Here is a 17,175-nt window from a genome sequence, read left to right as displayed (position 1 = left end):
TAATTCAGACCCACCCTGAATGGGTGGGGCAACACCTTCATGGAAATTATCCAATTAGAGTCATCACCCACAGTTGGGTGGGTCACATCTCCATGGAAACACTCAAAGAATTACAATCTAATCAACACTGATACATCTGCCCACACAAGATTACATCAAAGATAATGGCATTTTGGGGAACATAATACATTCAAACTGGCACAGCAGGCAATCTTTGGGACTTCTTGGGTTTCCCATCGCATGTGAAGTTCTCTCCTTTCTCTTCTGGGTTCCCAGTGACTTATGGGTTCTCCCTGTGGACTTTGCTCCTAAAGCCCTCCAGTAATCCAGATTAGGACCCATCCTGATTCAATTTGCCACACCTTAATAACATCTTTGGAAGGTCCTATTTACAATTGGTTCACACTCACAGGGAAATGAATTAATATTAAGAACACATCTAAACTGGGGTACATAATTCAATCCAGCACAAGAAGGAAATCTGAAAATCTAATGAGCTAAACATTAACCACCAAAATTTAGTAAAAGAATATAAAATTTAATTCAAATAATTTGGGAGGTAATAGAGAAGAAATAAGTAAAATGGAATACAAACATACACTAAAGAGGATCAACAAAGCTTTAGAATAACTAACAAAACCAATTACTGTCCTAATCCTCCCACCCTACCTCCAAATAAATGGAGAGAGCATGCAAGCACACACATGCACACGCACACATACACCCTTAGGAATGAAGAAGGGACGATCACCACAGATCTTGCAGATATTGGAAGGATAAAAAGAGAAAATTATGAGCAAGTTTATGAAAATAAATTTTTAATGTTACTCACTTATTAATTGCCATAGCTTTGTGAATTATCGTGAGGTCAACACCCTTATAACTACTTCACAGATCAAGATAAAAATGATACCAGCCACCCCAGAAGTCCTCCAGTGTGCCCTCCCTCCAAAAATAACCACTGTCCTGGCTTTTACAGTTTTCACTCCCTTTCCTTATTTCTTTATTGTTTTATCATCCTAGTGTGCACTCTTTGGTCCTATAGTTTAGCCTTCCCATTTTTAAAAATTGATATCATTTAAATTTCATTTATCTTTTTCCTTTCTTTATAATTCATCTGTTTAAAGAACCTAATCCTTCTGAGCTATGGTTTCCCATAGTCTGGATTTTACAAAGTGCATGCTAATGCTTCAGTTCAACATGTTCCTCTGTACTTCCTGCAAACTGGCAGCTGGATCGAGTCTTGATCAGACTTAAATTTGACCCCTTTGGCAAGATTATAGTGGTGGTGTGTTCATACCTCAAGAGGTACATTATGTCTGGTTTTCTTTTTTTTTTTGATGCTCAATGCCTAGATCCTTTAACTCACTGGAGTTTGCCAAGTGGTGATATTTTAATTCTATCATTTTGTTTTCACTTATTAGCTGGAATAATTTTATAAGAAGACACATTGCCTTATCTACTATTTGGTTACTGAGGAGTAGAAGTGATATAGAATAGTTAGAATTAATGACCAAAAGAGAGAGAGAGAAATTTATATAAAACTAGCAAATTGATACACTCTGACCCCTGGAAATAAGTGGAGAAAGCACCCAAACACACACATACACACACACATACACCATTAGGAATTAAGAAGAGATTATCACCATAGATCCTTGAATTATTCCTTGAATTAGAAAGTATTTTTCTTCTAAACTGCCATTCAGCAATATGAGTTTATGTTTATAAATATATGTGGCCAGTTTTCTTATTTGATTTAATGAGACACACCCTTGAGATATGACACAGATAGAAGTAAGCCTCCCCAGATTTCTTCTAGGTAAGGCTTTAACAACCATTATTATCCTGGTGTGTATATATATAGATAGATAGATAGATATACACAACATATACATATACACACACATACACATATATTTATATAGTCATTATGAACTTATGGATTTAAACATGTTTAATAGATTTTGATCTATTGAAATTTCTACTCTTATTAAAACTCATTCTCCCATCAATGGCCAGTATAAGTCTAATAGAACTGGCTCTTGAGTCTTTTTGACATGATTGCAGTAGTCTTTTACAGCTTCTTTGCTCTCAGGCATATCAAAATTTTCTAATCTCATTTTGTACATTTTCTGCCTCTAGCCAATTCATTAAGATCCCCTCTTTTAAAAAAGGAATAGGAAAGGGTCTTTCAAAACCACAGCTGTCTGTACAGATGTTATTATGATCTTTATTTTCATTTTTCTTATAGCGTGGAATTTACTGCAATACTTTTCTGTTGCTCCTTTTGATTTGAATTTCATTTTTCTCAACTTATAGAAGGAGCCAGCTTTACTAATTTCTTTTCAAGCTTCACGGAGTTCCTTCTTCTCTTATTTTCATGTAGTGTTAAAAAATCACAGCTTGTTTTCTGTAATTCCCTTACTCTGTTCTCCTCCCCTACCATTATCCCAATCTTCACCATCCTTTGCGTTTTCTATTTTTTTTTCTTTTCTTTTCTTTTTTCTTTTTTTTTTTTTTTTTTTTGTATCTTACTCTTTGTCCTGTCACTGTCCACTGTCAGGAATTCAGGAATTTAGCCAAAGAAAATAATTAGAAGTTCACCCAAAGTATGATTTTATAAACAAGAATGTTCATTGCAGTGTTACATAAATAGGAAAAGGTTTGAAACGTTTTTGTTATTATAGCTAAGAAGGATAAATTGTTAATTTGTTTCCAAAACCAGAGGAATAATTAAACAAATTATTGGTGTTATTAAAAACCAAGTTTTCAAAGAATAATAACATGGGAAAATGTTCATCATTGTAAATGGGAAAATTCAGGTTAGTGAGAAAAAATAATGCACAAGACAGTATCTAAATGATCCAGTTATGTAAAAATATATGTGTATATGTGATTGTATATGTATAAAATGTATATACTTAGTAAAACAATTTTGATGAAATATACTGTGGTATAAAATGCAGTGATTATATCTGGACTGGAATCATAGATTTTTTAAAAAGTATTTCTTCACATTTATCTGCCTTTTCCAAAATTCATAAGATAATATTAATTTAACAATCTAAAAGGAAATTATTTAAAAACTAAAATTATAATATTATTATGTGACTGCTAGCAAAGTAACAGAACTGTAGGTGCAAGGGAGTAGATGACAGCCGTTTTTTTTTAAATGAGGTAGCTTGAACTTTAAGTGTTTGAAATAAACAGTTTGGCTAGAATAGAATGCACCAGTCAGAATAGGCTTTATGCAATTCTGATGATAAAAGACACTGGAGATTTATTCAATTCGAGATACATAATCAGATGAGTTATGCCTGGAAAAGTTATAATGCTTAGTATGAGTGGGACCCAGGTTTTATAAAGTTTGAAATAGTTGGCCTGGCACTGCATAAAAATAAGCTTCCCAAGAATAAAAATGTGTGTTTTTTTCTTACATATGCTTTTTCTGAAGCCATGCCATAGAAATTTATATCCCAACATCTTTTTACATTTTTTTCTTTATCGAGCTTAATAAATACTCCCAATAGTATCTATTAGCCTAAAATTTGTATCAGCAATATGAGAATTCATAACAGCATTTAAACATAAACTATTTGTGAATATTCTATTTTATGGTGACTTTTAGGAATATTCTACTTCATATGATGTCTTGCTTAGTAAGTCAGAATTTATTTTTATTTTTTCCCTCCTAGCCACTTCACTGCTCCTCCTGGAAGCTGGAAAGACAAGGCCTGTGTTTTTCCAGACAAGGCACAGTCGGGATAGGTTCAACTGTCAGTAATCTCTGGCAGCAGATAAGTAGGGAGCCTTCTTTAGAGAGCTAATGAAAGTGGAGCTGTTAACGAACTGTATTTAAAAAAAAAAAAAGATTAATGAGATCAAAGCAATTTAATTCCTTAATTTCACTAGTTAAACTATTGTATAGAGAAATTTAGGTTGACATATTCACAGTTAAGATGAACAGCAAACTGTTTATTTCAAGGAAATTTAATATTTCCCTACCAATAGCAGAAGATAGGGAGGAAGCAGGCATTGGGTAACCTGTAATATTAATCCTCAAATTAGGACTTTTCTCCTAAACTGCCATTCAGCAATACCAATTTGTGTTTGGAAGTAAGTGTGGCCAGTTTTCTTGTTTGAATCAATGAACCACACACTTGGGATTTGACACTGAGGAAAGTAATCCTCCCCAGATTTCTTCCAGGCAAGGCTTTGACAACAACATTATCATCCTAGTCTATGGATTTCCAAATGTCTTTTTTCTCAGAGTACAAGGAGGTCAATAATTATTAATCAAATATCCAAATAATCAGAGTGTATCTTATTAAGGGCAGTGGGAGCTTTAAAACAAGCCCATTTTATGCATGGAAACAGGGATTGAATCAAGGAGAGAAATCTGTTCATATTGCAGGAGGACAGAGCTCCCTGATTTTCCTTGGACATTGAGATTGATGAGCTCACCAAATATTATCCCTGCTAAAAAATATTCTTTTTGTAGTTGGAAAGAAGATCTCAGGCTAGTAAATCAAAGAAGTTATTTTCAAAAGTCCATTTTTAGAAACATTTTTGATAACCCAAAAGAAAAGTAGCAGATTGGTCTCTTTGCTTCAAAGTCCATATTTCTGCATCAAAGAAGGGAATGGTAGTTTCTCTCAAGAATTCAACAGAGCAAGCAATATTCTACATCTTTCTGTAGTTTAGTTTATTTGGATCCATTGCTTTTAATAGTGTGATAAGGCCTGTGATAGTTGAGCCTAGTATATCTAAGCTAATGTACAGTTCACCACTTTTGTGACAAAATGAGCTATACATTTCTATTTTAAAAAAAACTATGAATTTAAGCCTTCAGGAAGGAAACGATCTGGAGCTGAAACACATTCGAAATCCAATAAGAAGAGAAGTTAGTTAATGTAGATGTTATAGATGCTATATGGAATGGTTCACACCTTTAAATGGGGTTCCATCATTTCTCCAAATTGGAAAAGCAGGAGAATTCTTTAGTGAAAGGATCATTAAATTTGGAAAATGGTCTAAGCCAAGGATAGCAAATTAGGTTCATCAGTTGTGCCACATGGAATAAACTGGAAGTGAATGCCGTGACAGCTCTTTGGGGAAGGATCATGGCGCCATGTGCTAATTTAGTGGGAAACAGTATTGCCATGCTGCTCCCACAAATGTGGATGGCAGGGGTGGCAGGACTTTGGACCTGTGTCAACCCTCTGTGTCCTAGGTCATGTAAATTAACCAATCAGGAATGCAAACTGTTCTCTCTAGGAAAATGGTTGAAGCTTTATAAGCCTCCACATTCTCAAGGGCTCCTTTGGGATAGGGGAAGACATAATGGCAAGAATTAGGCAGAAGACTGAAGTCATAATTTCTTTCCTCCAGGTTTTAAGTTTATGTATGCCCCTCTTCTTCCTGTCCCCATACCAAAAAAATAATCTGAAAAGAAAAAATATTGTTAGCACACAATTGGGATTTAAGGGAATGGATGAGATCTCTGAAGGAGAATGGAAACCCCTGGATTAATTCCAGGGAAGCTGCATCAGTTAGAGGTTGGGTAGAGCAGGAGATCCCAGCAATGGAGCCTGAGAAAAATCTACCCATTGGATAGAAGGAAAATCAAAGAACTAGAATGTAACAAACCAAGACAGAAGAAGTGAGGAAGAAAAATGAGGTGAGAGTGGAAGAAAGTATGAAGTCAGAAGGATAATTCTAGTGCCTCAGTTAGGAGGTACCAAGGATTGTTTATATTCCTATAGGAATGATTCAATTAAAAGGGCAAGAAGTAAGGCTGGAGGGTGGGGAAATAAAAAGCATGAGAAGGCAGAAAAGGGATTGTATTCAGAGTCCAAATGAAGAAGTGGAGGATTTGACATTTTATAAGATTATCTTCCTCCCACTAGAAGGAAGAGGGACATGGGTTTAGATACAGGCAGGTTTCTGAACTTGGAAGTGAGAAGATGGAGACATTCCTAAGTGATGATTTCAATGTTTAAATGAAACAAGAGAAAGGGTAAAAGTACAATGAAAATACAGGGTGGGAGATTGTGAAGTTTCTGGAGAAAGGAAAAGTGGCAACATAATTAACTCAGAGTGAAAAAGCAATTTACAAGACAAATCCAGTTGAGTTGTCAGTCAGGGTTGAGTGCCCCCTTGTAGTTTTACATGACTTATTTAAAGGGAAATCAGCCTGCCTGGCTGCATTCCTTTCCTCCTGCAATGTTCAGCTGTCTGTATGCAAGCACCAAGCATGTGGTTGGATAGTTGAGTCATCACAGGCTGGGATCTTACCAGGCAAAAATGACAGAAGGAGAGAAAAGATGGTTAAGGAAATTTCAAGAGATTAAAAATATTGATGAGCCATGGGCTCTTAGTTGGATGAGAAGAAAAGTGAAAACAAGACGGGGTTGTTACATAGTGAAAAAGTATTGGGGTAAATTAATCAGAAAATTTGACCCGTTTTAAGAATTTTTGAAGGATTATTTGAGCACAGAAGCTGTTAGGAAAGGAGGTGAAATAGGATTAAGATAAATTAAACCTTTCAAAGGTGGTACAAATGACAAATTCAGGTGGACCATGGGAGCAGATGGCTAAGGAGAAGTGAAAGAAAGGATCTTTAAAGAAATATTGGTGAAGTAACGGAGAGGCCAGCACATTTGATGGGACATACACCAGGATGTTGATGGCACTGGGAAGGATGGTATGAGTTGGAAGAAGACAAATGCTTTAGCAAAGAGGCTTTTAGTGAATGAGGGGGAGAGGTCAGGAGGTCAGTAGACAACAGCAGTGAGAGAGAGAGGAGAATGAATGCACTGGAAGGCATCTGTGTGTCTATCAGTTCTGCTCTGCACCTCTCTATGTGCCCCAGAGATTTCCCATATGGAATACCTCAAGTTTTGCCTTACCCTCTGACTTCTGATAGGTTTCGGTCAGTGGGGAGCCCCTAAAGAGATTGGAGGGAGGGAGATCCCTAGGTTCCCACACTGCAGAATTGGTAGTTTCCCTTGGCCTAAGGTCACTGATGGCTCAAGGCAGCCAATCCTACAAGAGTATCTCCTTCTGGGTTTTGGTAACTACTCCCTCCATCCTCCCTTGAAAGGTCCGTGTTACTAGGTCTATTGGGACCATATTACTAGCCCTGCACTATTCTTTGTTGTTTCTCCATCCTACTTGTATCTTCATAAATGCTCTCTTTTTAAAACCCTCTTTTAATTTTCCTACTTTGAGTGCACCATCTGTTTCCCTGCTGGGACTCTGACTGATACCATGATATAATCAGATGGTGTGAGCATGGGATTTTGAAGGGAAAAAAAGCAGCATAATGGTCCAGAAGTAGTAATGATAAGTAAGGAGGATACCTGGCTCTGAAATACGTGGTGCATGTGAGAAAAAGAAAATGCCTCTAACTGAAGAGCTATAGGGAAGCCATGTCCTCAGAGACCAGCTAGGTTTGTAACAGAAAGCCAAGAAGTGGAATGAATTGGGAGGAAAAGGTTTGGAGATGGAGAGGAGTTTGGCCAATGACAGAGCAGGAATTTTAAAGGGCCCAGTGACAGGGTTTGTGATGGAGGGAAAGGTTGTGGATTGGGACAGATTAGGGGATGTAGTACGGAGGAGAACATAAAGGAGATTTCAGGTGTCTGCAGAGGTTTGGATTTCTGGGGGTGACTGAAGTAAACAGAGGATCAAGCATAAAGGCCTTAGTCCCAATTGTTTCTTAGAGGCAGATGGGCTTTGTGTTCCAGCATTGCATTATAGTCCCAAATGTTTTAATTGTTGATATTGCGACTGGTACCTCAGATCACACGCAGGTCTTTTGACAGGCAACAGGGTAGCGTTACTCCTCTAGGTTTTAGCCAGTGGTCAAGGTACAGATGAGGAACACTCCTCTAAGGCTGCAAAGATTGTTTGGCAAGTGATAGAAAGCTTATTACAATGGAAGCGACTAGGATGTGTTTAAAAGGTGAAGGGAGAGAGAACCTAAGATGGCGGCTAGGTGAGACAGGGCAAAAAAAAAACACCTCCGTGAAAAATACTAGATAAAAGCCAGAAAGTGACCCAGAACACCAGTTCCAGCGATGCACCAGCTGGACAAGGTCTGCTAAATCCACGGGGACCTTGCATTTGGTGAAACCAGGACTCTGCACTCTGAAACGAGTGAGTAAGCTAGCGAAAAGTCCAGCAGCTGTGCTGCAGTGTGGGGAAACTGCGGGTTGGCGTTTGGAGATGGACTAGTTCTTTTAAAAAAAAAAAAACTCAGGAGCAACTGCAGATACAGCAGTGAGAACCACGCAGTGAAGCACTGCAGGAGCAGGCTGTAGCCAACGCCTTGGTGTCTGGCGTGGATAGCCCTTCCCACACCTGCTCCTGACTGTCTCAGGGCCAGGGGGATAGAGGGGAGTCAAAAGGAGAAAGAAACCATGCTTCTTGCAGACATCTCCCCTGCGGGCTGGAGACACTCCTACCCGGAGACAGAGCCATAGCTCAGAGCCACACCAAGAGGGTTTTCCACAGTGCCGTACACACACCATGATATCGGCTGTGGACAGTGGCCTTTAGTGCACCCACAGCTAATTGTCCTGCAGCTGGGAAGGTGGAGCTGTGCGAAAAGGGGGAAATTAACATGCCCCATTCAACCATCTTTAAAGCAGGCTGGGAATGCCCCTGCATGGCCCAGTGGCCCAGGGCTTCCCTGGAGGCTGGCGTGCACTTGTGATGTGGCACGGCCTTCCCTCAGCAGAGGTCCTGGAAGAGCACAGCTGGGAAGGAGGACCCGCTCAGAAATCCCAGGGACCCCACACCAATACCAAAGACTTGTGGGTCAGCAGCAGAAACAATCTGTGGCAAGACTGAAATGAAGGCTTAGACTCTTGTAAAAGCCTTAAATCTCCAGGAACACCTGGGAGGTTTGATTATTAAAGCTGCCCTGCCTCCCTAACCACCCAGATACACGCCCCACATTCAGGGTGGTCAGCACCAACAACACACCCAAACTTAGTGCACCAATCGAGCCCCACAAGAATCAGATCCCCACACACCACAAAGACAAAGTCGGGGAGAACTGACTTGAGGAGAATAGGTGACTCACGGACGCCATCTGCTGGCTAGTTAGAGAAAGTATACGCCACCAAGCTGTAGATCTGAAAAATTAGATATTGGTAATATATTCAGAAAGAACCCTATCAAGTAAAGCAAATGCCTAGAGGCCAAAAACAACAGAAAATCTTAAAGCATATAATAAAGCCAGACGATATGAAGAACCCAAACCCAAACACCCAAATCAAAAGATCAGAAGAGACACAGTACTTGGCACAATTAATCAAAGACCTAAAATCAAACAACGAGAGCATGGCACAGGACATAAAGGACATGAAGAAGACCCTAGAAGAGCATTAAGAAGAAATTGCAAGAGTAAATAAAAAAATAGAAGATCTTATGGAAATAAAAGAAACTGTTGGCCAAATTAAAAAGACTGGATACTCATAATACAAGATTAGGGGAAGCTGAACAACGACTCAGCATCCTCGATGACCACAGAATGGAAAATGAAAGAACAAAAGAAAGAATGGAGAAAAAAAATCAAAAATTGAAATGGATCTCAGGGATACGATAAATAAAATAAAACATCCAAATTTAAGACTCATTGGTGTCCCAGAAGGGGAAGAGAAGGGTAAAGGCCTAGAAAGAGTATTCAAAGAAATTGTTGGGGAAAACTTCCCAAAACTTCTACACAATATAAATACACAAAGCATAAATGCCCAGCAAACTCCAAATAGAATAAATCCAAATAAACCCACTCCAAGACATATTCTGATCAGACTCTCAAATACTGAAGAGAAGGAGCAAGTTCTGAAAGCAGCAAGAGAAAAGCAAGTCACCACACACAAAGGAAACAACATAAGATTAAGTAGTGAGTACTCAGCAGCCACCATGGAGGCGAGAAGGCAGTGGCATGACATATTTAAAATTCTGAGAGACAAAAATTTCCAATCAAGAATACTTTATCCAGCAAAACTCTCCTTCAAATTTAAGGGAGAGCTTAAATTTTTTACAAACAAATGCTGAGAGAGTTTGCTAATAAAAGACCTGCCCTACTTCAGATATTAAAGGGAACCCTACTGACAGAGAAACAAAGAAAGGAGAGAAAGATATAGAAAAATTTAACAGACATATATGGAACATTACATCCCAAATCACCAGGACACACATTTTTCTCTAGTGATCATGGATCTTTCTCCAGAATAGACCATATGCTGGGACATAAAACAAGCCTCAATAAATTAAAAAAAAAAAAAAAAAACAATTGAATATATTCAAAGCACATTCTCTGACTACAACAAAATACAAATAGAAGACAATAATTTTTTATTTGTAATGCCACTATTTACTTCCTACAGGATATAAAATACATAAACTCTAATAACAAATCAGTGGCTTTGGACTCAATGCATAATATGTAATTTCTGACAAGAACTACATAAAGGTGGGGGAATGGAAGAGTATAGGAACATAGTTTATGTGTCCTATTGAAGCTAAGTTGGTACCAAAGAAAAACAAGATTGTTATAGATTTAAGAGGTTAAATTTAAGCCCCATGGTGAACACAAAGAAATTATCAGAGAATATGACCATAGAGATGAAAAGTAGAGTATGGGTTATGAGAAGTGGGGGAAGGGGCAATGGGAAGTTAAGAAATGAGTGTAGGGTTGCTGTTTGGGGTGAAGGGAAATTTCTAGTAATGGATGGTGGGAAGGTGATAGCATTACAACATTCTAAATGTGATGAATCCCACTAATGGAATGCTAGGGAGGGGTTGGAATGGGAAGATTTAGGCTGTATATATGCTTCCACAATTGGAAAAAAAAAAAAGAAAAGAAAAAGTCTAAATAGGCAATGACAATTAAATGCCAAGGATGATCCTGGAGAGGATCTGAGGATGGAGGAGAGGAGGCTCAAAGGGACACAGTGGGGACTTAAGAAAAAACAAACAAAAAAAAATGGAAATATAGAATGTAAGCTTTGTATCAATGTTGAATTTCTTGAACTTCTTAGCTGCGCTCAATGGGATTGCATAAAAGAATGTTCTTGTTCATGGGAAGTGTATATGTGAATTATATTGTTTGTTCAAGGACGTGTGCAGCTTGCTCTCATATGTTCAGAAGACAGAGCAATATGGATGATAGATAGGGAGGGAGGGAGGGAGAGAAAGGAAGAAATGGTGGTGTGACAGGATGTTAAAGTTGGTGGATCGGGGTATCAGGGGAGGGGGGTTGGGGTATGCTGGAGTTCTGTGTATGGGTTTTGTATTGTTTTTGCAACTGTTCCTGTAAGTTTGAATTTATTTCAAAATAAAATTTAAAAAAAAAAAAGCAAAAAAAAAGAAAGAAGGGAAAGAGACCATGTCAAAACAAGAGGTTGAAGACAGAGAAGAGAGAGAGGGTAACAAATGATGAGAAGTCTTGGAGGAAAGTGGATGAGGTGCTGAGTGAGGGTGACGAGGCTTGCCTCTTCCATTCTGACAGGTGAATGACAAAAGAATTGGTTGGGAATGATTGAACCTACAGATGATGTTGAAACTGGAATATAATTTACAATGCATACAAATTACTCACAATGGATTAGTAATGACAACCTAGGGGAAAAAGCTCTGCACAGAACAGGTTTGAATCTTCCTTGGTGTGTTCCTTGTTCACGGTTTTGCCTGCACTGGATGTCTGCTTCTTTTTTTTTTTTTGGCCTATTTTGAAAGTTGCCAGTGATTCTTAATTGTGAACAGATCCGTGCAAGACTACATGACTTCCATGTAATCTGAAGACTCTAGATAAAAAAAATAAGTGTCTATTATCTGCCCCCTTTCAGTTCATCAGGAAAATTCTCCATGCTGTGATGATGCTAAGAATTTTAAAGTGCCTGTGATGGGAGGAGCCCTTAACTGCTTGGAGTCCAAACATTGTTGCTTCCTGTAAAACATCATTAGAATGTCCAGACATTGTCACCCAGGGAGGTAACGAATTACAGTAGCTCCTACTAAAGCATTAGCCACATAGCACATTGAGAATAGAGACAGAGTGGTCAAAAGCAAATGTCCAGATGGTTAGAAGTCCAAACAAAATGAAACAGGGAAAGTAGTGGCATTCTCCTAAAAGATCTGAAAATCAGAGACCAAGTCCAAAGTAAATCCACACCAAAGTCTAAAGCTCCAAGAGAGGCAGGGTTCAAGCCAAAGAGGAAAGAGACTGAACAAGTCTCTAACAAATAGGGTGAGTACAATGAGAACATCCAAGAATTGCATTACAAAATAAGTGAGTGAGACACAAATGGGAAGAGATCAGGAAAACAAAAATATACCAGCCAGTCTATAAGAATCTTCACCAAGCACCAATCTATGAAGGGTAAAGAGAAACTTCCCCAAGATTCCAAGGGAAAATGGGAAATAACTACTCATCATATTAGTTTTAGAAGGGAAAGTTGGGTGGGAGACATTGCCATCATAGAGCAAAGCAAAATGCCTGGCACCTTCACTTAATTTGGTCATTTTCAAATGATCTCTGGACAAATGCCAGTAATATTCTAGCACACGTTCCAGGGAAGTGTATTCATCACCAGGTGCCCAGGGAAGGGGCTACTATTCAATAGAAATAATCATGTTCTTATATAACAATCACCTGAATATAACAAGTACATATAGTCAAATCTTGATACAACTTGAGTACTGTACATAACCAGGTTTAGATTTCTTCTGTACAAAATAACTCCCACCCAGGGGAGAGAAGGTGAGACTGGTCTAAGAGAAGAAAGAGTGTCTTTCATGCTCTAGAGGCAGAAGTGCTTTGGCTAAAAAGATGAGGCTCTGGTTCCATGAGATTGCATAACTAAAACTGCCCCACCATGATCAGGGATGCAATGCTTGAACCCTGGATGCATAGCTGTGTGCATGTGTGCATGTGGGTAATTCTTTGTGCTATTACTTAACACTAGAGAACAAACATTCTCACATTGCTTTAACGTCTCCAGTTTAAATTTAATGTTTCTTGGCTTCCAACTGCCATATTGGCAGGAAGTCCACTCCTAAAACTAGGGGATTATCCCACTCTCCCTTGGATAAGTCAAAGAAACTGAATACTCTATGCATCCCTCAAGGGGCTTTCCCCAAATGTCCACTCCTAAGAAGGGAATAGTTCTAGTGTCTCTAGGTTCCATGGGTACTATTGTCCCCTTCTCACTCTTGTCTTCCAACCTGACCTTCCCATCTCAACAAAATAGTCACCAGTTGCTGGCTACAGTCACCATCTTCTAGTTCATGCCAGCAAGGTCCTTTGAAAGCTGGTATCTCCATTTCCTCTGCCCTGCTTGATTCAGGGCATCCTGCACAGGGTGCCCCAACCACAGCACATCAGTTAACACACACAGCTGTTCCCTGCAGCCCGGGGTCACAGCAGCGCTGTGCCAGATGTGTGTCATCTGCCTCTAACAAAACCCATGCCCACCTTGCCCTTTCCTTCAGCATTTGGGGATATGCAGAGTCATGCTGCTGTTCTTTTCAACCCCTTAAAGGGCAGGGGTTCTTCTTTTAAAAGAGAACTTAATTGCCCAAAAGAAATGACCTAGACCTTCAATACACAAATAAAGCCCCTTAGAGAAAGGAAGGCCCAGACCTTAAAGACATAAAGGCTTTTAACCCCTCTCTCAGAGTGCGGTCAGAGGGAATAACTTCCATCCTCTGTTCCTTTCGAAGCATACACCACACTCCCCACACTCCACAGAGAAAAAGGATTTTAGAGGGTGGCAGTGGTGTGTATGTGTGTTTGTGTGTGCATGAAGGAAGGAAAAAATAAATAAAGCTATATTTAGCAGATCACCTCCACCCAATGTCTAAATTCAAGAAGCTGTATTATTGAGTGAAGTTGAATCGATATTACTGGCATATAAAGTCTGAGAGCCTGTGAGGTAAGTGTGCATACCTGAATCAAGTGGCTTGCATACCTGTAAGACTTATATATATGTGTAACAAATTATGGTGGGCTCTGCCCCATGGAGAGAAATGTCTAAGGGGAGAAGCTGTGCCAGTAAGCAGTCAGGTATTGTATTAGACTTCCAGGTCACCAGGTGGCTTCGGGAGGGGATATGAGGGTTGAGAGGCCCATGCCCAGTTCTGGGGACAAAGGAGATGGCTGGTCTGCCTGTGTTTCAACAGTGACACCATGTGGCACCAACAGCTACAGAGAGAGCAGAAGACCATTAGACTTGTGGCTTCCTCTCTGCAAGGTTACTGACGCAAACTGAGAAGGCCCCCGGTCACCTGCATGAACGTGCCTGGGGGTACTCTGTGGGTGAGTGTGGATATGAGTAAAATCCCAGGGGCAAGGAAGGAAGATCTTTAAAGATTGTGAGAAAAAAACTTGACTCATGTAATAGGAAGAATAAAAGAAATACAACTCTGTTTTCTACCACTGGTGAAGCAAGACACTGACTACAGCTCTAAGATGGGTCTTAGCTCACAAATCCCACGATATTTGGGAGTTGTAAGGGAGTTAAAGAGCAAAATCACAAAGTGATAAAAATACCTGCACACAAGTGGACAAAGTGTTCTGGTATGAGAGAGACTTGGGTTCAAATCACACCTCTTCCATTGTTTGGTTGTGTGATCTCAGACAAGTTCCTTAACAATCTGAACAGGATTAACACAATAATCACAGTCAGCCTGTGCTGTGAGGACAAAAATTTTACTTCCTTTCTCTTCTTAGGACATGCTGATTTGATGCTTTGATGATCAGCATAAGAGTAACCAACCAAGATTAGAATTGGCTGCTTCTCTGAATTGTTTATAATAATGACAAATTGGAAGGAAGCTACATGAAAAGTGATGAGTAAATCAATAGGATAAATTCATATTTAGGAAATACTACGCAGTCATTTAAAGTGACACCTTCAGTGAATTTCAATGGCATTCAAAAGTGCTGACAGAATAATAGTAAATGAAAAACAGGAGTATATAAAATCTCATATCGTACATAATTTAACCAGAATCATACTTGATATACAGCTTCATATATGCATATATACATCATATATGGAATTCATTGTGGCATGGAAATAGATGCTTAAAGGAGAAATGGAAATCTCAATAATGCATATCTCCTGTTCATGGGATTCTAGTTGTCTTTTTTTTCCGGTCATTTTCTGATTTTATATTCATACACTAAAGCCTTTTAAAAAGAAATTAAGTAAGAATACTTCTTTGAGGTTTTTTTCAATGTAATTTCAGCTGCAGTCCAGTGAGATTAGGACTTCATCATCTTTTCCCTATGCCCCCAGATATTAGCTAAGTGTCTGAAGGAAGAAGCTGAACCATAGTGAAAGAAGGAAGGGAAAAGGTGTGGAGGCAGGCTTTTCAATCCTCTTTTCTACCTTCCAGTGGCTGCAAACCCAGGTTTGAAACTCGCAGAAAGCACCTACCATATTCCTTCTCTTGGATTTTATTTACTGGGGACCCTGAAAGAAGCAAAATCTGAGAGATCCATCCCCTTCTTAGAGGATGAATAGTTAGTAACAGCTATGCATTTGTTTATCCAAAAAAAATCATCACCATAAAACATGAGCCAACTTTTTCAGAACTCTTGCCTTCTGTTCCCAAATTAACCTTTCTTGCAGCTGTTGGTGAGTATAGTTGCCCCTCCGTCCACCACTTTTATGAAGCACCCACTGTTTATGGAACACCCTGTTAAATCCTCACAGGTACGTGTGTACGTATGACTATGCTTTGGGTAGGGTGTTCTGCCTGCTGCATATGTTTGTCCAGTAGCCTTTACTTTAGGGTAAGCAAAAAGCCAGCAGCAGGCCAGGAGCCTCAAACTTAAGAAAGAAGAGAATTTTAATGACTGTCAGAACGAGGGCTTAGATTTCCCTAGTTCATTCAATTTCTTTAGAACAGATATATTATTTGGTTTTGTGTATTTTCTTGGGAAGATAAGCTTATCTTAATTTTCTAGGGCTGCTGTAACAAAGTGTCACAAACTGCTTGACTTGAAACAAGAGAAATTTATTATCTAACTGTTAATAGATGTCGGAAGTCTGAAATCAAGGTGTTGACCAGGCCATGCTTGCTGTGCAGTCTGTAGGGTTCTGGCAGTGGCTTACGGGCAAGCCATGGCCTTCTTTGGCCAACGTCACAACCCAGTCTCTATCTCCATCACATGGCCATCTGTGTGTGTGTGTCTCTGTGTTCAAATTTCTCTCTTCTCATAAGGACACTGGTCACATTGGATTAGGGCCCATGCTAACCCTGTTTGGTCTCATCTTAACTAACATCTTCAAAGATCTTATTTCCAAATAGGGTCACATCTGTGGGACCAGGTGTTAAAACCTGAACATATCTTTTGGGGATACACAATTCAATCTATAACATAGGCTTAATTATGTGCACTTTGAGAGCAGGGAGGGAGAGGAGATGGCAGCATAGACTGACACTATGGCTTCATCAGCAGATTCGCTTTAATCCCTCTGCCTTCCATCCCCTACTCCCATTCCAGCCCTTGACCACATGTGCTTCCTCCTACCCAAGCATCTCTGTGGTTTCAAAGAGCTCCCGCCTCCTCAATAGATACCTCAGAAAATATGCTGGGCTATGGTGTACTGAGCTCTTTTGTCTGATGACACCTCGTTCACTTTCCATCATCCAGGGTTTTGTTAGAATCCCTTAGCCATTGGGACTCTATGCACATTCTCTTCAATGTTATCAGTTTATTCCTCTTGGCCTCCTTTGCTGAGATTTCAGATGGGTCTCTGGAGGATTGTGTCTGCTATTCTTTATTTACAAATGTTTTCATCAGTAGTCTGAAGTTTTCAAGGACTGGAATTGTGCTATAAATTTCTGTATCACGAGGATCTAGCACAGTGCTGGTATTTGTTGAATAAATGAATGAATAAATACCGGGAGCTAAAATGAAGTTGGGAAAATTATGCCTACTTCAAGTGATCCCACTGTCTCAGTTCCTAACTGTTGAAAGACTTGCCTGTCATGTTTCACCTTTTGAATGTTAATTCTCCTTGCAAATTTCCCACTCAGGATTTAGCTACTGTGACTGGTTCCTCTTCCTGCTATTCAGGATGCCCCATGTAGCTCTTTTGTTACTGTGCAATAGTGTTATCTAGTCAAATGTTTCTTTAT

The sequence above is a fragment of the Choloepus didactylus genome, chromosome 12, assembly GCF_015220235.1.
Source record: "Choloepus didactylus isolate mChoDid1 chromosome 12, mChoDid1.pri, whole genome shotgun sequence".
NCBI classification, from domain to species: domain Eukaryota; kingdom Metazoa; phylum Chordata; class Mammalia; order Pilosa; family Megalonychidae; genus Choloepus; species Choloepus didactylus.
Note: the sequence above shows the minus strand (reverse complement) of the source record.